The following is a 21,666-nucleotide window of genomic DNA, read 5'->3' on the forward strand; positions in this document are numbered from 1 at the left end:
AACACAACAGAAAGGCTAAGAAGAATTGAGGATACAATAAAATATCTAACTTACATTTAACTGAGATTCCAGAAGCAAAGAATGGAGCAGATGCAATATTTGAAGAGATAATGGCTGAGAATGTTCCAGAATTAATCAAAAACTCCATAGATTCAAGAAGACAGGTGAAATCCAGCAAGATAAATAAATAGAAATTCAAACCCAGATAGGTCATAGCAAAACTTCAGAATACCAAAGAAAAATAGAGTATTTTAAAGGTAACCAAAGAAGAAAAGCAGACTACTTTCAAGGTACAAACATTTAAACTTACAGGTAATTTCTCAATGATCATAGTGGATGCCAAAGTCAATAGACTGATATGTTCAATGTACTGAAAGTAAATGGCAACCTAGAATTCCACATTAAGCAAAAATATATTTTAAGAACAAGAATGAAACAGACATGTTCAGGCTATTTAATTAGTCAATGCCACTAGGGATCAGTAGGAAAAAAAAGATGAAGAAAGAAGTTCAGGTGAATGCTGTGGTGAACTGCAGGGCACATGTGTCCCGTTTAAGGCAGGCAACTTTCACAGTTCCCACTGATTGTTGCCAGGTGCAATCAACAAAAACTGGAAATCCGTGTTTGTAAGAAACATTTCAATGTTTAAGTCTTAACAAAAAATCAGATGTTTAAATAAACTCTGAGTAGGTCAAACAAATCAAGGCTGGGAGGAGAAAGCAGCAGATGGATCATGGGTAACTATCGGTTTGGAAGGATCAAATGATTGATAAGTCAGGTGGACCAGGAAAAGGGGCATTATAGTGGCCAGGGCAGCACTAGAAAAGGTTCTGCTGCCAAACCCAGTGGCTCATGTCCAAGACTGGCAGGCAGCCCTCACTCCTGGGCAGAAAGGTTCCTATCTTTTTCTCTAAGAGCTGTACCCAAATTTACAGCATCTTGTACTCAGCAGAAGGTACCAGGCCAAAGTTCCTCTGTCTGGAAAACCCTTTACCTCCTTTCTCTTAGTAAATGCCTTTCCTCCACACTTCTGCCCAGGCACCTCCTGACCTTCCCTCCACGCTGCCCATGCTCACTGGCAGATCCAGCCACACAAAACCACTGTTGATGGTCCATCTCCCACTCTCCTGAGGGCCTGACCATGACCCAGGGCCTGGCCCCTTGCAGGGCACAGAGTTGGTACCTAGTGGACAATAGCTGAGGTTCCCAGAAAGGTACAGAGAGGGGCAGGGGCCAAGACCTGAGGAGTGCAGATGCTACCATATTATGTATGCAATGATGGTGTACACACAGGGTGGATATATTATGCAAGGGCCTCTGGCTGGATGCGTAAGTGATCATAAAGAGCATTAATAAGCAAAAAATGAGAAGGAAGTAGACTGTTTTTATGCATGGGGTGGGAGAAGGAGAGAGGTGAGAATAGCAGCTGGCCTGAGGATGATGACTGGGTATCCTCCAAGGCTCACCAGGGTGTCTAGGCACGGGGTTCCCATGGTGGGCAAGACCACTTCACCCCACTTATGACCAGGGAGTGGAGACAAACTCTAAATAAATAACCACACCATGAATTATTTCATTACCGTGGTGATAAGGGCCATATGAAGAAAAGTGAGCAGTTAGGCCCCACCCCACCAGATGATTTAACGATTCTTTTTAAACTTCTTTGTGTTTTTAATAATTATTTGATTCATTTAAATTTTATTAAGTCTTTAATTTACATAATTCAAAATTCAAAAGGAACACAGAGCCTCCTACCCATCTAGCCCTTTGCAAGAACCGCTGTTTGCAGTTTCTTATGTCTCTTTCTAGAGACATGCTTATGTCACGCCCACGTAAGCAAGTATGTATGTGCATGTACAGCTGGCCCTTGAACAACACGGGTCTGAACCACTTGGGTTAAGTTCTCAGGGAGTCAAAAGTTATACGAGGATTTCTGACTGTGTGGTGGTCAGCACTCCTAACCCCCACATTGTTCAAGGGTCATCTATATACGCATAGACACACTCATATACATTTATATATACTTTATTTCTCTTTTTTACACAAGTAGTAGTCTACTGTCCTGCACTTTGCTATATCTCTGATAGTAGATTTTAGAGATAAAGGAAATGATGTGTGTACTTGGATTTGGAGGATGAGTTGGAGGTGGAAGGTGAGAGAGCAGAGGGCCATTCCAGGCAGGGGAAACAGCTGGTTCTAGATGCAGTTTGGGGAGTTGGGGGAGGCCAACAGGGGAAGGGGCACAGAGCATATGCCTGGCCCAGTGTTGCGTCCCTCCCAGGGGGCAGTCTATGCCCAATAAGTAATTGGTAGAAAGGTACCAAGTCCTGGCCCTCTTGCTCAGTAGGGATCAGCCCCTCCCCAGGGCTCCCCAGAGGGTCGGCTGAGGCCTTTCCAGCAGCTGCATTGCAGCTCCACTTCTCCCTCTGCCCAGTCCTGCTACCTCAGTCCTGCACACCCCCATAAGCCTCCTGCACAGCAATCTGCGGCTCAGAGTCTGTCTCTAGAGACCCTGGCCTAGGACAATGAGGAGTGGCCCAAGAGTACAGCGCTGGAGTTTGACACACCAGGTCAGGTCCAGGTGCGCCCCCTACTGACCATGCAACTGCAGTTATACCCTGAGCCTCGGTTTCCCATCTAGAAAATGAGGACTATGATACTTGTCCTACTCTGTTGGAGGTCTGGTGTAAGATGATATTTGGGGAAAACCCGGTAGAGAGTGATGTCACCTTATGCCACATTACTTGCAGTTAAGCCCCTGTCATGTATCCCCTCATAATCCCTGCCTCCTGCCCCCCATCTAGCCTGGACTGTGCTACAAAAGCACCAGGCTGCTCCCCTCCTCCCATCCCATCTTTCCCAGTTCAAGGCCCACCCCCTCCAGGAAGCCTTCCCTGATGGTCACACATTCTTCTGCCTCCCTCTCCTCTGTAATCTCAGAGTGCCTGGAGTCTCCACCAAATAACCTGTTTATTCAGTACTTCACATCAAAACATCCCTAGATGCAGAGGAGATGGGCACTAGTATCTCTGGAAATGAGGACCCCAAAGAAGTAGACCCCAAAGATGAAACTGATTCAGAGTCTTGTGTTTAATAATGTATTTGCATCTTCATTCTCCTATTTATCCATTCAATAACTTGTCGCTGACGTCTACATAACGACAGGACAGGCGTGGCTCCAGGAGCTTAGGGTCGAGTGGGTCTGACCTGAAAATCGACATAAACTCTGTCTTCTACTCCATAATATATTGATGCTTATTTTAACACAAAATTTTTCTTTCTCCATCCATTTTCAAATAAAATTAGCCCCCCAGGAAGATAAGTCAGACTTCTCTATGGCTTCTCGAACGCCAGTTGGGCATGGGCAGCTCAGAGTGAGACATCTGGACAACCTCCTGTTCAAATGTGACTTTGTCATAGAAACAGAGCACCCTGAGGGCAGGATGACACCCACCTGGAGCAATGGACTCCAGCATGACCACCCACAATGGCCGGCTGATGTGCCTACCTGGCAACCATCCCACTCCACACTGCTTCTCTGCCCACACAGTCCCAATCTGTTCAGACAGCCAGTAGAGGACCCTCGGCCTCAGAGAGGTAGGACCATCTCCTGCCTCGGGACATGAATCATTGCTGGGCTGGGGCAGTCAAACCACCTCAGCTGCCCTGGCTGACTCTGGCCAATGAGATGTAAGCCGACTTGGCTTGGGAGCAGGTGGGAATATCCTCTCAAACAAAGAGTGAGCTTTCAGCTCCTCCTCCCTTGTGCCTGCCTGGAATGTCGCAGACATGGCAGCCTGAGCACAAAAGGTTAATGCAGGACAGATGGCCAAAGGCAGAAAGAGCTGGGGTCTCTAATGGTGTCATTCATCCCCTGAGCCAACCAACTCCACAACCACCAACCTTTAGACCACTTTTTTGTAAGAAAAACACACACCCAGCCAGGCACGGTGGCTCATGCCTGTAATCCTAGCACTTTGGGAGGCTGAGGCGGGTGGATCACGAGGTCAGGAGATCGACCATCCTGGCTAACATGGTGAAACCCCATCTCTACTAAAAATACAAAAATTACCCAGCCTGGGGGACAGAGTGAGACTCTGTCTCAAAAAAAAAAAAAAAAAAAAAAAAAAAAAAGAAAGGAAAAGAAAAACACACACCCTTATTTGTGGACATGACTGCCAGCCAATTTTCTGTAACTTGCAGCCAATACACTCTTAAATGACACAGCCCTTTAGTGTGTACATGAACTGGTATGTAAGTTTCTCATTCAAGTCCCCATTTTACAGACATCAATGCATAGGAAAAGTCAACATCTATTTGTAATAAAACCCCAGCAAGGTAGGAATAGAAGGGAACATCCTTAACTCGATAGAATGTATATACCAAAAACCTACAGCAGGCATTGCACTTAATGAAAAAAACTTTAGACACAGTCCTTTTGAGATCAGAAACAAGACAGAGGATGCCCAGCATTGCTGATAATGTTTACAAATGACACAGTGGGTGATCCAAGGCATCCCCAAGGTCACCACCAGGAGATGGCAGAACAGGGCCGGGCTCTGACCTCCTGACTTTCAGTCCTGCACGCGGCTGAAAGAGCTGTCAGAGCATTCCCTGAGCACTACACAAATGCTGGGGTACAGGGAGCGCCAGCCTCCCCAGCAGCCAGCATGTCCTGCGCTGCCCAGCTCCTCTGAGCCTGGAAAAAGGTGATCCCGCGGCCCCTCTCCGGGTTGGAGGAACACCTCCTGTTAAGTTTCCTGCCGCTGCCTCCTCTTTCTCCCACTCCCCTGGGAGATGGAGGAGGAGAGAGGAAGGTACTTGGCAGGTGTCTTGCAAGCACTTCGGCCCCGTCTGCTTATCTGCGTCCCTGCCACCTCGCCACGGCAAATTGCTTGTTGATAAATGAGGCTATTTAAGAGCGAATGATGCTGGCATTACAGTTATTAATGAGGACGACGTGGAGAGATGTTTAAGAGTGTCTCGACTGTTCTCACGTCCTCCCACCTGTGAGTAATGGGGCCACCATGCCTCAGGCCCTCACCCCCTGCATCTAGGTATAGGCCCTGGGACAACCACAGCTGCACTCCATAGCCATGGGAGGTGTGGAATGGTGGGAGGATCCCAGAACCATGATTTCCACAGGAGCGCTTGGGCTGGAGGACAAGACCCAGCACCTCCTTTTGAAAGCTCTGCAGCAAGGATGTAAAAATGTGCATGTGAGGGGGCACGTGTGTGTGCACAGGCACATGTGTGTTTCGGGGGGAGAGTGAACACAGAAACACAGGAAATGTATGTACACCAACAGAGTGATTTTTGCATTACCCAGTCCCAGCCCTGGCACTTAAACTCTCTATGCCTCAGTTTCCCCACCTGAAAAATGGGTGTAGGATTGCATCCACCACACAGGCCACTAGGAGGATTAAATCAGCAGATCCACCTAAAGGGCTGAGCCCAGGGACCGGCCCTGAGAATGGAGAAGGCCCAGGAAAGGGTGAGGAGCTTCTCCCTTGTCCCATTACTATAGTGATTAAGACGCACTTGCACGTGGGAGCGAGTGGGGGAAAGTGCTAGAGTGGAAGAAGAGAGATGGTGCCCGCCTGGGTTCTTGAGGGAGCCTGGGAACAGGGCAGAGAGACTGGCAAAGTGAGGAGCAAGATGAGGGGCAGGGCTGAGACCCAGCTGGGATGCACCAGACTAGCCATACTGGTTGTTAAAATGTCCAGCACCACCTGCAGATTGATAAAGAGCTGCTATCCCAGGCACTCCCATCCGCTGCCTGGGCCTGCTCCCCAAAAAGCTCAAACCCGCCACCAGCCTCTTGTGGGCTTGGGTGTCCCACGCTGGATAGGTGAGTGAGCATGTTGAACGTCACCCCTGGAAGGTTGAGAGTGAATGCACGGTTATGCTGGGGTGGGTCGCCAAGTCCAAAGGACAGCCTGGCATCCAGGGAGCTTCCCAGAAGGCAAAGCCCCCAGCCCCAGCCCCAGCCCTACTAGTACCCAGGCCCCAGCTGAGTTGTGATTTAATGTTAGGCCCCTGCCTCCATCCGCCAGGATGGGCCACTGAACAGCATTTCTGTATCTTCTGCAAAACCGCAGCTGAAGATGCTGTTGACTGCACCCCTCAATGTCCTTTGTACCAAGACCCACATGATCAATTCCTGCTGAAGATTTACTTCCACAGAGAAAAACTGCTCTACAGATTAATGGGCACGCTTTCTGTTGCCTGGAAACACTTCAGGATGGCTCCCTTTTGGATTTAACTGTCAGAAAACTTAGGGCCAAATGCAATGCCCCAAATGTTGTAATCTGTTCTTCTCGGGCACCTGACACCACCTAATCCCTCTGCTTCCTCTGGATGAGCCACGATGTTTTATCCTCCTGTGTCTCCAGTTGCACTGGGCTTTTCCTGCTAAGCCCCCCAGGTCTTTTTGGAGGCAAGAGATCTGAAATAAACCAGCCCAGCAGCATTGATGATATCCCTAACCCCTCCACCTGCCCAGTAGTCCAGCGCCCCCACAGGTGGTCCTGAGCACTGGCACATCCCCACCAATGGGGTGAAGGAGGCAGCCTCTCCCATTCTGCGGGGTCTGTCTCCCCAGCCTCAGGTGTCCACTATGGCCTAGAGAACAGGAGGCTTCCCAAGGGTCAAGAAACTTCTAGCATCAACTTAAAAGCAGTCCTATGCTGAGAAAAGAAGTTAGAGAGGTATCTCTGTTGGGTGGGGGTCCAGGAAGGTGAGGAGGGGTAGATCTGCAAGGCAGTCTGGGACCTGAGGTCCTTTATCACAGGGAACTCTACTTTGGAAGCTCAATACTAGAGGGAATAAAGAAACGCAAAGAGAGAAAGAAGAGGAGCGGAGGGAAAGAGAGAGAGGGAGGAAAAGAGGGAGGAAGAAAGTGATGAAGGGAGCAAGGAAGAAAGAGAGGGAAGACAGAAAGGAGGAAAGAAGGAGAGGGAAAGGCTTTGGCAGCGGGCCTCATCCTGGAAACCTGCTTTGGTCATGGGGATGGGGGCCCACAGAATGGAGACCCCCACCAGGGACTTGGCCAGGTCCACATTGCAAAGGGCCTCAATCAAGCTCCTGATGCTCTGGACATCAGGAAGGTGGGAAGAGGATTCACACTCATGCCAGGCCCAACTCCCCCGACCCTTTCCGGGGAAGGGCAGCCCAGGCTTTCATGGCCACTTGGCAGGAAGCTGACCTAAAGCTGATGCCACACAGGCCCACTGCTGTGGGCTGGCAGGGGCTCAGTCACCCACGTAGGCAAGAGGACCCCACGCAGTGCCAGACTCAGCGCTGCCCCACAGGGCCCCACACGCAGCCACCTCTCAAGAGTCAGCTTTACGAGCTGAAGAAGAGGAAGGCCCTAGACACGGGGAGCTTGCTCAGGATGGAATCGCAGAGGAGAAACTGATCCAAGAAGTCCTGTGCTCCCATTTGCCTATTCCAGCAATTTCCCAGCTTCCAGCACTTAAAACCTTTCCTACCTGGCCCTATTTGTCCACCATTTAGACAGAGACTGGTACTGACAACACTATTTGCTGAACGACATCCGAAGGGAGGGATGTGGAAGGTGAGCCCGGCCTAAGGCACCCAGGGCCCCAGCCACTCTTATCTCACATGCACCCTGAGAAAAGGCGCCATTCAGACACCGCCTCAAACCCTGTTCCCTTTGCTGGGGCTGTGTGGGGTCTCCTGCCCTTCCCCCCACCATCACACACCTCTCCTTTCCCCATTTCCTGACTCCTAAGGGTGGCTGTGAGCTGGCAGCAGACTGCCTGTTCCAGGGAAGGCCCAGTTAATGCCTTCACCCCTTTGCTCATCCTGGCTGCTTTGCACTCTCTGGAGGCAGAGAACTCCCTCCTTTTTAATGAATCTGTTTAGCAGGGTGCCTGTGACTGTGCTGGGGCCCTGCAGACACCCAGAAGAAGCCAGTGCACCCATAAGCAGAGCAAAGTTCCGGCCTCCAGCCAGGAAAACGGGGCTGCCACTGGGACACAGCTGGACAATGGGCAGTGGGGCTCCCCAGGGGTCTCAAAGTCCCATTTCCCAACCCCGCCCCCCCAGGCTTCCCAGGCTGTCAGGCTGCAGATTTTCACAAAGCCATCTCGGCACATCCACCTGGATACCCAAAGCCAGCAAGTCTAAAATGGAACTTCCATTTTCCTCCGAAAGGGTCCGTGAAAGACATCACTACCTGTCCAGCTCCAAGAGCCAGCCACTGGGTGCCATCCTACATTCCTCCATCTCCCTCATATCATTCCATTGGCAAGTGCTATCGAGTCTACCCCCAAATATAACCCATCTCCATCCATGTCCTTCTTCTTGTGTGAGCTGAGACCACACAGCCGCCTCCACCCAGCCTCCCTACACTCGTCCCAGCTCCTTCAGCCTTCTCTGCACTCAGTATCCCGACCTCACCCGTTTTCTCATCAGCCCTGGCAGTGGCTCCTGGCTTACAGGATGTGGACGCCATCCCTGATGTGTGCAGCAGGTCCTGCTCCATCCTGCCTCCATACCTTTGTTCCTCTGCCCTCCTCACTGGAAACGCTCCTCCACCCTCACACCCAAGTTGTCCCTTGAGTCTCAGCTCCAATGCAGCGGCCACCTCAATGCCTCTCCAACAGCCCAGTCTCCAACAGGCCTTCAGAGCAGCCTGTGCTGGGCCTCACTTTCGAGAGGGGTTGGCTGATGTTAGTCTTGCCCCTGTCCGACCTGGACAGCAGTGTCTGCATCCCGCTCACCGCTGTCCCCCAAGAGCATAGCCTGGCTTAAGTGCTTGTTGAATAAGCTGCTGCAGAAACAATAGGGCCAGACTGGGGTAAGGGTGGGAATGTGGGCAAACACGCTGCAGACTGAACACCACAGGTCCTGCCCGGCCACCCACTCCCTGAGAGTCTTAAGCAACCCCTCACTTCCCAGTCCCCTGGCACTTCAAGGGGGGCATGCACTAGGTCTGGCCAATGGGCCACAGGAGGAAATGACCTGTGTCACCTCCCAGCTAAGGTGTGGGGGAGCAGAGGTGCTTCTCCCCACTCCTCCCCCCTGTGCCACGGTGGATTCTAAAGGCAATATGTTGAGACAGCGGCAGAGCCACGGGACTGAAGCAGGTCGATCGCTGAATCACCACGTGGCAGGCAGGTATCCAGAGAGTCGCCCAATTTGCGACTTGACTGTGTGACAATTTGTGTGAGCCTTGACTGTGTTAAGCCCCTGTGATGATACCAACAGGAACATCATCTCAGCCATGTCTCTGACCTTTGGCTCCCCGAGTCCCTAAATCCAGTCCCCTTATGGATGCACACACACATCCGAGCCTCTCCGCTGCTCTCACAGGAGTGTATGCTGCTGGTGTCCTCCACTTCCCCACCCCGGCATCACCCCAGCTTGGTTTCCCTGGCCCTGATCCTCACCAGGCCCCTGCTCTCTAACTTCCTGGCAGGGGCAGACCCTCACGCAACTCATGACCCAATAACCTGGGTAAGATGTGAGGCTTCCCAGGAGCACTTTACCTTTTGGAGAATCAAAAGTATAAAAACCCAAAGGAATGGCTCCCTAATGGTGGACTTTATGGCATTAGCAGGAGCAGGAAGCCTTCCTGGCTCAAGAAAGCCTGTTGTGTCCCTCTGAATCCACTCTCCCCTTGCAAAGGCTCCTGCAGATGGACAGGCTCACCTTGGCCTCAGTCCCTTCCCCTCTCACTCTGACTTTCCTGCAGGATTCAGTTCACCCGCCCCCAAATCCTTAGACAAAAACCTCCTGAAGGTGTCCACACTGCAGGTTCCCTGAAGAACCCTGAGAGGAGAGAGGAGAGGAAGGAAATGAGTACAAGGAAACCCCAAAATGTTAGCTCTGCCTTCCGCTCCCCCTTCACATGGGCAGCCTAGAGATCAGTCTGGAAGAGATCAGTCTGGCATATGAGTTTGGGAGACAGCCAAACCTAGGTTTGAATCCTGCCTCCTTTAATTACCTGCCGTGTGAGCCTGGTCAGGGCACTTAACCTCTCTGAGCCTCATCTTATAGAATGGGGACAATTATTTAGTTTCTTAGGGCTGTTCTGAGGACTCAGTGAAGAACCACACGTCGAAGTCCCCTCCTTGAAGTGGACACTCGGTAAATGGCCACTCCCTTCCTCTCTCAACCCAAAGGCATAAAGTCTCCATGTGACCCATGAACAGACATAAAAAATAACAGGACAAATAAACCATGCCTGCTCAGGCTCTCCATTGTTATAAAAAAGGAGAAGAAAAGACCTTCTTTTTGGCCAAGTCAGTTGTTAAGGAGGGGCTCTAAGAAAATATGAAAATGTTTTCATTTATGTATTTCAGGCTTTGGAGATGGGCTCTTAGATTCCTCCACAGTCACTGGAGTTACTAATGTACCATTGAATTTGGGGTGACCCTTAGCAATGGAGAGCAGCATCAGAGACCAGAGATAGATGGGAGGGGGCAGGGAAGGCATGGGATCCAGACCCCTGCCCCAACGGCATCTAATGAACTACCTGGGGCCATGTGTGCCCGGACCACCACCAGATCCTGGAGATGTAAAATGAACCACATGCAGCATAAATTGCAAATGAACCTCAGTGACAAGCTCTATCATGCAGGGCTGCTCAGGATGCTCCAGAAGAACCGAGGGGGACAACTCCCTGTGACAGGGGAAGGGGCCATGGCAGTGCAGGAAGACAGGACCTTGAAGGATGAGAAGGCATCAGCAGGAGGCCGAGGAGGGGGAGGGCACTGGGCAGAGGGAACTGCAGGTGCAAAGGCCCTGAGGTGTGAGGTTGCATGATGTATCAATAAAGCTGTGAATCTCCAGGCACAGCAGGAGGGAGGGGGTCAACGATACAGTGGTAAGAGATGATGGTGAGAAGCTGAGAGCACTTGGCAGAGCACGGGCCATGAAGGGGCCTGTATGCCAGGCTAAGAAGCTTTTATTCTACCCTGTTGGCAATAGAGAACTATGAAAGGACTTCAAAATAGAAGGGCAACCTGGCTTCATTTGTACTTTTAAAAGATTCTTTTGGCAGACATGTAGAAGACAGATTTGTGTGGACAGACACTGAAGGCAAGGAGACTAGTTGGAAGGTTACTATGAAACCTAGGCCATAAATAGCAAATCACATTTATCTTATGTGCCAATTCCGAGAGATTGGTAGGGGCTGCCTGGGGTACTGTGTGGAGAAGAGAAAAAGTACCATGATAGACTAGTAATGTCTGACCCAGGCACACGATAGGAGAAATGTGGCATGAGTTCTGGGGATTTACCAGTCCTGCCTAAGCAGAGACAATAAGAGCCCAGCAGAGAGAGAAATGGACAGGCAGTGTGAGTGATATTTTGCAAGTAGAAACAGCAAGATCTAGTGACTTAGTAAATTGGTTTAAGAACAAGAAAGTTGGCATACAAAGCTCTGGCTTAGGCAATGAACTAAATGTTGGATGAGAGGGGAATAAAGACTTGGTGTCTGAGGTGCTTGCAGATGTCTCAGGTAAGATGCAGGGCATAGGCGGACATGCTCGTTTAGCGCTCTCAGGGTACAGGATGGGCTGGAGGAGCTTTTTGGAGCTGGACCTTGCACATGGCAGCCGAAGCCATGGGAGTGGTGAGGTCCAGAAGAAAGGATTTTAGAGGGAGCAGGGAAGGAGCTGAAGACAGAGGCCTGAGGAAGATTTAAAGAGGAGCCCAGGGCCAAGCGCTGTGGCTCACACCTGTAATCCTAACACTTTGGGAGGCCGAGGCAGGTGGATCACCTGAGGTCAGGAGTTCGAAACCAGCCTGGCCAACGTGGTGAAATCCCATCTTTACCAAAAACACAAAAATTAGCTGGGCGTGTTGGCAGGTGCCTGTAATTCCATCTACTTGGGAAGCTGAGGCAGGAGAATCACTTGAACCTGGGAGGTGGAGTGTAAGCAGAGATCCTGCCAATGCACTCCAGCCTGGGCAACAGAGCGAGACTCCATCTCAAAAAAACAAAAACAAAAACAAAGAGCCCTGGATGAAGGCCAAGGAGGAAGATGGAGAAGAGGTAGGGGTCAGCCATGTGGGATGCTGCACAGATCTCAAGTGCAAGATGGAGGAGTGGCTCCCTCTGGGATCTCATTCAAGGTCAAGGGTAGAACGGCCCTAACATTTCCAGTGCTCCTCTCAGCCAAGGTGCTTTTCCCAGGTTCTCTCGGGAATGTTCTCACTCTGGAAGAGCCATGAGAGGCGGCGTGGCCGGCTGGGAGCAGGAGGAGCTGATCAAGCCAGCACACCAGAGGGGGTGCTCTGAAGTTCCTGGCAATGTCCAGGCTGAGATCATACATGTGTTCGGTTTATCATACATGTGTTTTCTTTAACTCATATATCCAGGTTCTATGGTACACCCTTCTGTCTATGTGATATATTACACACTTGAAATCAAAAGTACAAATAAGAAGTTGAAAGCAGGGGCAGACAAATCCTCTCTTAAGCTGCGGTGCTCCCATCCTCTGTCCTCTTGGCCAAGTCAGTGGTTTTCCATTTGTACTTGAAGTGTCTGTTCCAGCCCCAAATCTTTCCAGAGAATCCTCAGGAGCACATTGGAGCTGGGGACACATCTTGCCCCTTTCTTGGCTTCCTACCCAGCCATCTGCTGTGTGACCTTGAGCATGTCACTTCCCTTCTCTGAGCCCCGGGTTCCTTCTCAATACAGTGAGAAGCCTGGGCTAGAGATACCGGAAGATCTTTCCAGACACGAGTCTCAGATTCTCCCAAATCATTGACTTGCTATTACCGGGTTCAAGATGAGGAGATAATAAAGACACAGTCCTCCTCCGCATGAAGGGGTGGGGGCGGGGGCGGGGGCGTGTGCATGAAAGACGCAGCCATGAACCGCAGCATCCTGCACTTTTCCTGGGAGGGGGAAGGAAAATGCCGCCTGCATTGTTGATACCCTATTTAAACACTCCCTCCCCACCTGCGTGCTGTGTGTCTCTGTACAGTTAATATCAGCTCCCATCAAACCAATCACCAAACGTCTAAAAGCTGCCAGTGAGGTGGGGGCTCCACATGAACGACTGGAGGGTAAAGGACCTCAGAAACCATCTCAGCCACCCCCTCGCTTTGAAGAGTGGCAACTGAGGCCCATGGAGGGCAGCCAACCTGCCTAGGCCACATGGCAGATGGGAAATGGAGCCAGAGCTAACCCCAGGCCCCGGCTCCTGGCAGGGTGATATTCTTCCCATCCGCCTGCAGGCTTCTGACCCCAGGCATGGAACTGGGGCCTGCTCCCTGCCTTCCAGCCTCCGCCCCTCAGGGCCTGCACTCCAAGGCCGTTGGCTGCAATCCCCAACCCTGTCACTGGCCAGATCCTCCCTACCTTTTCCTTCATACCTCTGCCTCCCAACCTGCCACCCCTCCTCAGGCAAAGCCAGCAGGGGACGGGGACCCCTTGGGTGACAGATGGGCCTCACACTGTTTTCAATTGTCACGCGGGCATACAGGATGACAGACCTTGGGAACCGGGCATTAATACCAAAGATTTATAGTCAAATCTGTCACGCCTGAAGGCACTTCCCCCAAAGTTGGCTCAGCCTGAAGGTCGATTTTCGGAGGTGATAAGTGCAAAAAAGATGTCCTCACCCGCCCTCCTAGGCCCTCCCCTCCTGGAAGCCAAGAGCTCAGGCTGCACACAGGAAACAGAAGGGGGAGCAGGAACAGGAACTCCAAACCAGAGGGTCTAAGACCATCCCCCGAGTGCTTCCTCTCTTCCTACCCTGCCCTCCCCACCATGATGCTCACACCTGGGAGATCCCAGCAGGGTGGAGAGGCCTGGGCAACTACTGCGGATGTCGTGTGTCTGAGGGCTAAACCAGGTGAATGCCTCCCTGTGTTGGTGGTGAGAAGAGAGAGCCACACTAGCCCAGCAAAGCAGCCCTGCACTAAGGTTACACAGCTCTGACCAGCAGCTACTCTCAGGCCCCATCTGAGAACTAGAAGTCATCCTATGGGGCCTGGAGGGGCAAATAAGTCACCGTTCCCATCTTCCTAGTGAGAGGCAGAAGCCAGCATCCATCCACTCACCAAATTCTTACTTGAAGTCATCAAAGATCTTGAATGGAAGAGATGAGAGGAGTCTCAGACATTGACCAAGCCAATGGCCCCATTTTACAGATGGGGAAACTAAGGCTCAGAAAGAAGTAAGAATCCAGGTCTATTCATTCATTCAACAGTCACCTGGTGTGCGCTGGAGGCTCGGCCTGCTAGTCAGGGCTCTTGACCTGCTGCCTGCTCTGAGCACAGCCCCTGTCTGTGTTGATCACACAGACGGGCAGAAGGACAAATAAGTTCTCTCAAGAAGGAGAGACTACCAGAAGATGCATGTGGACCTGTGAACCACAATGGGAAAGTTAAAAGCAATGATAGTGGCAAGGCACTGGCTCATCTCACCCACCCCATATGAGCAATATGTTATTTTCTGCATTTTACCAGAGAGGAAACTGAGGCACAGGTCTAACAGCTGCTAGTTGCCAGAATGCAAGGCCCACCTTCTGAGCACCATGTTCCACTGTCTCCCAGGAGAAGGCAACATGGCCAAGGCTGTTTGCTGCCAAATGTTTGACCAGTGAGAGTTCTACTAAGTGAGGAAAGGTCTCTGTGGGCTAAGGTGGTCTCTGAAAGCTTCCTGAAAGAGGCGACAGAGGCATTAGAACTGACAGAGCGAAAGCCTCAGCAGGGATGGTATCCTAATAAAAAGGAAGCCTCCCAGGCTGAACCTCCTGTTTCAGACCTACTCCTGGAGCTGATTGGCACATATTCTGACCCCTTCCTTAGGGATATGCCCTTTGGCCCCATCCTGGGGGTTCCCTGGAGGTGAAGGCCACTGGACCCTCTGCAGAACAAGCTGGCCCTGGTGGCATGTGGGAACAGGCTGTACTGGCAGCTGGCGCCTCTGGCATTGTGGAGAGGAGGTGGGGAGGCAGCGGGCACCAACATCCTGGACTCTGGAGCCTGGCATGAGAGCAGTGCCATTCCTGGGTTATAGATGAGCTAAATTAGCTGTGACGCTCATTAGCGGCAGCTCCTAATTAGTGAAAATTAATATTGGCTTTGATAAAGACGTCGGTGCCAGCTCTCCAAGGCAGAGGCATTATTGACCTTGTCAGCTGGGCTAATGACTGGGTAAGTGGAGGAGCCAGGGGGCCTGGGAGTGGGCAACAGGTCACTGGGGAGGGAGCTTGATGCTGGCAGGGGCCGGCTGTGGGCACTCCTGCCCACTGCTCACCTGACCCTCCAGTAACTACACTGCAATGACGGACCCCATGTCCAGAGCTGCAGCTACAATCATTATCCATAATATTGTTGGGTTCTTCTGTGCCCCAGGTAGTGTAGCAAATGTTTTCACATGTATTTGATGATCCTGAGAATGTTGGAAGTAAGTACTTTTTCATCTCCATTTTACAGACGAGAAAAATTGAGGCTCAGAGAAGGTGAGGAACTTGCCCTGGGACCTCTGGGTACCAGGATTTGGGCCCAGGCAGCCTGACTCGAGAGCCGTGATCCTGACTTTGGTATTATCCTGCCCTTCCCCTCAACCTCACCCCCAAAGGGGGCACTCTGGATGCCAGCACCATCGCACACCAGCACTTAACATCATATCCGGCACACAGCAGGGGATCAGCAAATACTTATGAATGAACACACAGGTGCACAGAGGGCCCTTGGCATTCCTCCGCAGCATTTATATTGACTTCTTTTTTTTTTTTTTTTTTGAGACGGAGTCTCGCTCTGTCGCCCAGGCTGGAGTGCTGTGGCCGGATCTCAGCTCACTGCAAGCTCCACCTCCCGGGTTCCCGCCATTCTCCTGCCTCAGCCTCCCGAGTAGCTGGGACTACAGGCGCCCGCCACCTCGCCCGGCTAGTTTTTTGTATTTTTTAGTAGAGACGGGGTTTCACCGTGTTAGCCAAGGATGGTCTCGATCTCCTGACCTCGTGATCCGCCCGTCTCGGCCTCCCAAAGTGCTGGGATTACAGGCTTGAGCCACCGCGCCCGGCCTATATTGACTTCTTATGTCTTCCTTCTACATCCATTTGATGCTATGCAGAACCTGTACTTCCATTTAGAGCCCCTGAGTAAGTCCAGGACAAAGTCTCCAGGCTCTGTATTCCAGAACACCACCTCTCCAGTCGGGAAGACTTCGGGAGCATCCTGTCTTCCCAGGTGACAGGGAATGGAGGCCGGGAGGCTTTGCTCGGACCTTGGCTGTGCTATTGCCAAGTGACCAGCTCTGGGGCCTGGCTCCTCCGCCACTTGGGAGGGGACTCGGCAGATGTGGCATCCCTTCACCCCAGTCCCTGCTCCCCAGCCAGAGACCCTGAGTTCCAGCCCAGGGTAATGAGGGAAGTAACAGATACACCTATTTTTAATCCAAATAAAGGGAAAATGTTTGCCACCATGGAGTTTATAAAAATAACAATGCATTATTCGGATATTAATAACAATAAAGATGTCAAACTGTCAGATAAGAAGTTAATCTCATTCCGAGCACAATTAAAGATGCTATTATCCCACCACCTGGGACCACACTGGCGTCTACCACTCAGCAGGCTTAATAGATAAAGGGCCATGCACAGAGCACAGGAGTGCTTGGCACTGCCAGCCCGCCCTCCCACCACTCGCCGCCACCTCCAGACCTCTCCCTTGAGACCCCAGCACAAGGGCTCAGGCCTTGCTTCGCTGTGGAGTATCCGGTAGGACCTTCAAGGCCAAAGGGCAAGGGCAGAGCAAGTCGGGGCCTGGCCCATGTGCCTGCCATTCACCCAAGCATTTCCTGGACAAGTGATTCCTGGGCCAGCGCTGTACAAGCAGAGGAAACAGTCCCTGACAGCTGGGCTGAGTGAGGGTCCAACCAGAAAGAGGGAGACACTGTTAGTGCTGCGAAGAGAGGGGATTTAATGTGGGGAATCGGTCACACGGGTGATAGAGGAGCCAAGAGGCCAAACAGGGTGGTGTGGTGACCCAGAGAGAGGCCCAGCAGAAAGCCACATCGCCAGCCCTCTGCGGGAGGGACAAGGGAGGAGGTGGTGTTACCAGGAGCCACGAGACACAAACTGTGGAGCTACCACCCAAGGAGAGAAGGAAAGACACACCCTGGCTCCTCCCTCCCTTCCTCCCCCCAGCCGGTCTCCTGCCAGGGCCTCCTGTTGGGTAAATCCAGGCGGAAACCAGCTGACTTGGGAGCCTGAGGAGGGCAGCCCATGGGGTCAGCTCCCCGCCACTCGGAGCAGGGCTGGAGGTGGCCAAGAACGGATCTGAGGACAAACAAGCTCGGGACTGGCCTGGGTCCAGCCCTGAAATTGAATCACCCATCATCTGTCGAGCACCAGATCCATTCCAGGCACACCTGTAGATGTGGGGGACAAAAATACAAATGAGAAGTCACATCGACTCTCAAAGCAATTACCGCCTATCGGAGGAAATAAGTACATAAACAGGTCATTTCCATGTAGGATGATACGTGCTAGGCTGTATTACAGGCCATGAGTACAGAGGAAAGACTCCAAGGATGGAATCCCAGCAAAGCTTCTGGGAAGAGAGATGGCTTGAGATGCAGGAAAGAAAAGAAGACGAAAGGAAAGCAAGGGCAGGCATACCAGGCTGCAGGAGTGGCAGGAACAAGGCCCTGGGCTCGGAAACAACACGGCGTGGGATGGTTAGAGAAGGAGAGTTCAGGGAAAAGTTCTCACAGGGACATGTTAATGGGTGTGCCTCTGGCCCTCCTGGTGCAGTTTCCAGGGCTCAGCTGGGTCCATGCAACTGGAGTCCAGGAAAGTGGCTGGGCTGGAGACTGCAATCTTGGTATCACTCGCTTGGGGGTGGTCATAAAGCAAATATGAGGGAAATCCCATCACAGAGAGCACATAAAGGGGGCAGAGGGCACGTGCCTGGGAAGCATCACTGCTGAATGGAAGAAGGAGACAGAGACGGCACAATCACAATGGTGGGAGAGAAGCAGGGGTCCCTGAGGAGCACGGTTCCAGGTCGTGAGTGACCTGCAGGGTCAAATATAGGAAAAGATCCTGGGCATATATCATCTGCAACACATTTGCTGAACTAGGCAGAGTGAGAGCCACTGGCTGGCCTTAGTGGGTACCTCGTCAGTGGTCTGGTGGGAGCAGGAGCCGGGCTGCATGCAGATGGCAGTGCAGTAAGCCAGGGACTGAGGTCAAGAGTGGGCGAGGGCATGAGCTTGGCTGCAAGACCCACAAAATTAAACTTCTGCTCTTCAAAAGACACTGCCAAGAGAATGAAAAGACAAGCCACAGACTGGGGAAAAATATTTGCAAATCATATATCTGCTAAAGGACTCAGATATATGAGTCCTTTTTCTGTATATAAGGAACTCTCAAAACTCAATTATCAGAAAGTGAATAACTCATTTTCTAAACATGGTCAAAGATTTGAATAGCCACTTCACCAAAGTAGATATATGGATGGCAAATACATTTGTTTATGAAAAGATGCTCAACATCATTAATCGTTAGGAAAATGCAAATAAAACGACAATGAGATACTATCACATAAGTATTAGAATGGCTAAAATAAAAAATAAGGGCCAGGCACAGTGGCTCATGCCTGGAATCCCAGCACTTTGATAGGCCAAGGTGGGAGGATCACTTGAGCCCAGGAGTTTGAGACCAGCCTGGACAACATAGCAAGACCCCATCTCTACAAAACATGAAAAATTAGCCAGATGTAGTGGCACATGCCTGTAGTCCCAGCTACTCAGGAGGCTGAGACAGGAGGACTGCTAGAGCCTAGAATGCTGAGGATGCAGTGGGCCGTGATGGTGCCTCTGCACTCCAGCCTGGGCAACAGAACAAGACCAAAAAAAAAAAAAAAAGTTAAATTAAAAATCAAATACCTCCCATAGTAGACATCGCCAGAGGGTAGGAGGAAGGGAGAATGAGAAGCTATTATCTAATGGGTACAGAGTCTCTGTTTGGAAAGAGTAAGAGGGTTCTGGAAACAGACAGTGGTGATGGTTGCACAACACTGTGAATGTAATTAACGCCACTGAACTGTACACATAGAAATGGTTAAAATGGTAAATTTTATGTTATGTATATTTTACCACAATAAAAAAGAAAAGCCTCCCATGCCACATGCTGGTGAGAGGGGCAGCTGGGACCCCCGCCCACTGCCACTGGGAAGGTGAAGGGGTATAACCACTTTGAAAAACAGCGTAGCAGTTACTTAAAAAGTTAAACCTATGCCAGGTGCAGCTGTGTCAGCCTGTAATTCCTGCTACTCAGGAGGCTGAGATGGAAGGATCATGTGAGCCCCCAGGAGCTTGGAGACCAGCCTGGGCAACATAGCACAATTGTTTTTTTAAAAGGAAATGAAAAAATTAAACATATACATATGATTCAGTAATCCCATTCATAAATATTTTCCCAAGAGAAATAAAAACATGTGTCCGCACAAAGTACACAAATGGGCTGGGCACAGTGGCTCGTGCCTGTAATTACTGCACTTTGGGAGGCTGAGGTGGGAGGATCACCTGAGGTCAAGAGTTCGAGACCAGCCTCGGCAACATGGGGAAATCCCATCTCTGCTAAAAATACAAAAATTAGCCGGGTGTGCAGCACATGCCTATACTCAGGAGCTGAGTATAGCCACTCAGGAGGCTGAGGCAGGAGAATCTCTTGAACCCGGGAGGCAGAGGTTGCAGCAAGCTGAGATTGTGCCAGTGCACTCCAGCCTGGGCAACGAAGCAAGACCCTGTCTCGAAAAATAACAAAAGGACACAAATGTTCATGAAAGCTTTATCTGGAAAAAAAAAAAAAACTGGAAATAACCCAAATGTCTATCAATGGGTGAAAAGAGAAATTGTGATACAGCTTTTACAATGGAATATAACTCAACAATAAAAAGGAATAAGCTGTGGTTATATACAACATAAAAGGACTCCAAAATAATTATGCTAAGTGAAATAAGATGGATAAAAAGAGTACATACAGTATTATTCCATGTACGTAAAGTTCTGGAGAATGCAAACTAACATACAGTGACAGGGAGCAGCTCCAGGGTTGCCTGGGGAAGGAGGAGGAGTGGAAAGGAAGGACACAAAGGGGCATGAGGAAACTTGGGGGTGATGGATATGTTCACTGTCTTGATGGTGGTGATGGTTTCAAGGGCGTGTGCCTATGTTGAAACTTATCCGTTATACGTTTTAAGTGGTGCAGTCTATCATATGTCAATTACACTTCAATAACACTATAGAATAAAGATTGCTTTTCTTTAAAGGAGCTTGGCTGAAAAAGGAACGAAAATGGTAGAGGGAGATACAGGGTCCAGGAGGGTTGTGTGTTAGGACGCAAGAGACATGAGCCTGCTTTGGGGCTCTTGGAGGGGAAGGGAGCTACTAAGTCTCCCTCAGGCCCACAGAGAAGCAGCCTGGCAGAAAGACAGCTCCGGAGAGCCAGCGTGAGGGCAGTCACATGCTGAAGGCTGGGAGGGAGGAGGGTGTCCTGGAGCAGGTGAGGAACAGAGGCATGCATGGAGTAAGGTACCTGCCTCAGCCCTGCCCTGCCTCCTGCCGGGCCCCGGCAGAAGGCTACAGGGACTATGCAGGGGAGTGTGTTTACTAGGAACCAGTATTCGAGTTAAGAGGGCCACAAATCACCATAAACCAAGGGAGGGTGTAGGAGCTGAGGTGCCAGACACCACTTCCAGTGACAGATCAGGGAGGACTTTGTGGAAGGGCACCTAGCAGGGAAAAGGTGGCAGAAGCCAGAGCTGAACAGTGCAGGGCAAGTGCAGCCTGGCCATGCTGTCTGGGGCTGTACAACAGGATGGCCCTTAGAAAGTGTGGAAGATGACAGCAGATCTTTCTAGAGGACCAAGCATCCACACGGGCTGGGAGGATCAGGCATCATGGATGCTAGTACAGATGGCCTGGCCTGGTAAGCCAAGCAGCCTGGAATTGATGTGTGGGCAGTAGGAGCCACTGAAGGTTTCTGAGCTGAGGAGTGACACCAAGAGAGCAATGCTTCAAAGACCCCGCATTTATCATGTCCAAGCACCTGCCATGGTTCACCATTACCCAGGCTCAAGTCCAAGTGTTAAGGATTTGGCTTAAGGGCTCCCACAGCGGGACCCTGTCTTTTCATATTCTCTTTCCTGCCATCAAGTCTCAAGTTTGGCAGCTGCAGGGCTTGGCAGAGCCAGGAGCTTTACTGGCAGAGCTAGAAGAGCTGGGGACAGGAGGACAGGGGGCCAGGTCACAGGTGGACAGCGAGGAGCATGTGGGCTGGGGCAGAGCTCAGAGCTTCCATCAGGGTTTGTTTCGCCTGCAATTCCTCTCTAAGAGGGAAGAAGTTAAGTGTCTGCCCACTTTTCCCCACGAAGGGAGGCCAGGAAGCATCTGCTGGGATAGGCCAGAAGGACGACTGGAACCAAGGGGTTCCCATAAAGCAGAATTGAGGAGGCCAGGGTGAGAGAAGCAGGGAGCAGAGGCACTGGCCGGGTGTCACGGGACCTGGGTTCTCATTTCTAGCTTTGCCTTAACTTGAAGTGTGACCTCAGTTTGCTCCTCTGTGCAGTGGGGATAATAATATGAGCCAATACACATAATGCTGTGTAGGTGCCAGGCACTAGTCTAAGCTTTTTACGTGCACTAAGTTTCTGCACACCAGC

At 51.0% G+C, this 21,666-nt stretch overlaps 1 protein-coding gene and 1 long non-coding RNA gene across 2 annotated transcripts in view; one reads left to right on the forward strand and one right to left on the reverse strand.

Annotated features, from left to right (window-relative positions):
• The window catches only part of CDH23 (cadherin related 23), a 338,832-nt gene that overhangs the window by 245,596 nt on the left and 71,570 nt on the right, over positions 1-21,666 (reverse strand).
• On the forward strand, positions 14,993-16,484 carry LOC135964958 (uncharacterized). Its single transcript, XR_010577694.2, has 2 exons — positions 14,993-15,147; positions 15,430-16,484. It is a non-coding gene; the product is annotated as an uncharacterized lncRNA (long non-coding RNA).

Source organism: Macaca fascicularis, chromosome 9 (genome assembly GCF_037993035.2).
Source record: "Macaca fascicularis isolate 582-1 chromosome 9, T2T-MFA8v1.1".
Classification (NCBI taxonomy): Eukaryota; Metazoa; Chordata; class Mammalia; order Primates; family Cercopithecidae; genus Macaca; species Macaca fascicularis.